The sequence below is a fragment of the Pteropus vampyrus genome, unplaced genomic scaffold, assembly GCF_000151845.1.
Source record: "Pteropus vampyrus isolate Shadow unplaced genomic scaffold, Pvam_2.0 Scaffold145, whole genome shotgun sequence".
In the NCBI taxonomy this organism is placed as follows: Eukaryota; Metazoa; Chordata; class Mammalia; order Chiroptera; family Pteropodidae; genus Pteropus; species Pteropus vampyrus.
Window position 1 is genome coordinate 154931 of NW_011888926.1, and position 481 is coordinate 155411.

Here is a 481-nt window from a genome sequence, read left to right on the forward strand (position 1 = left end):
CATTCACTCCCAGCTCGGCCCTGAGCTAGCTGTGAACTTGGGCAACTTTCTCAACCTTCCTGAGCCTCTCGTTCCTCATTCAGACATAACAAGAGGGCTGTGGCGAGGGTCAAACGAGCCGGTAGACGTGGAGCCTTTCACCCGGCGCCAAGCCTACGGAGCATCCTCAATACACGTCCGCTGCAGCTGCTCCTGCTGCTCGCAGCGCAGCCGGACCGGACTGCCTCCTGTTTCCTGAAAACCCCCAGCCCTCCCCGCCTCTGGGCTCTTAGATGGTCTTTTCCCTCGGTTCTGAATGGCCAGTTTCCTGGCCACTTGGCTTCGTGAGGTTGTAGCTGACAGTCGCAGCGACAAAACCTAGCACAGTTAGAATGATCACGGGAACTTCCTGAGTATGTGTGGCCACGTGTAAATCCTCATCATGATTTGGTGATGCTGCGATCATACCTACAGCCTTCTGAGCACATGTACACACGTAGCC

At 55.9% G+C, this 481-nt stretch overlaps 1 protein-coding gene across 1 annotated transcript in view; it reads left to right on the forward strand.

Moving 5' to 3' along the window:
• The window catches only part of EFCAB6 (EF-hand calcium binding domain 6), a 197139-nt gene that overhangs the window by 95331 nt on the left and 101327 nt on the right, over positions 1-481 (forward strand). The window lies entirely within an intron of this gene.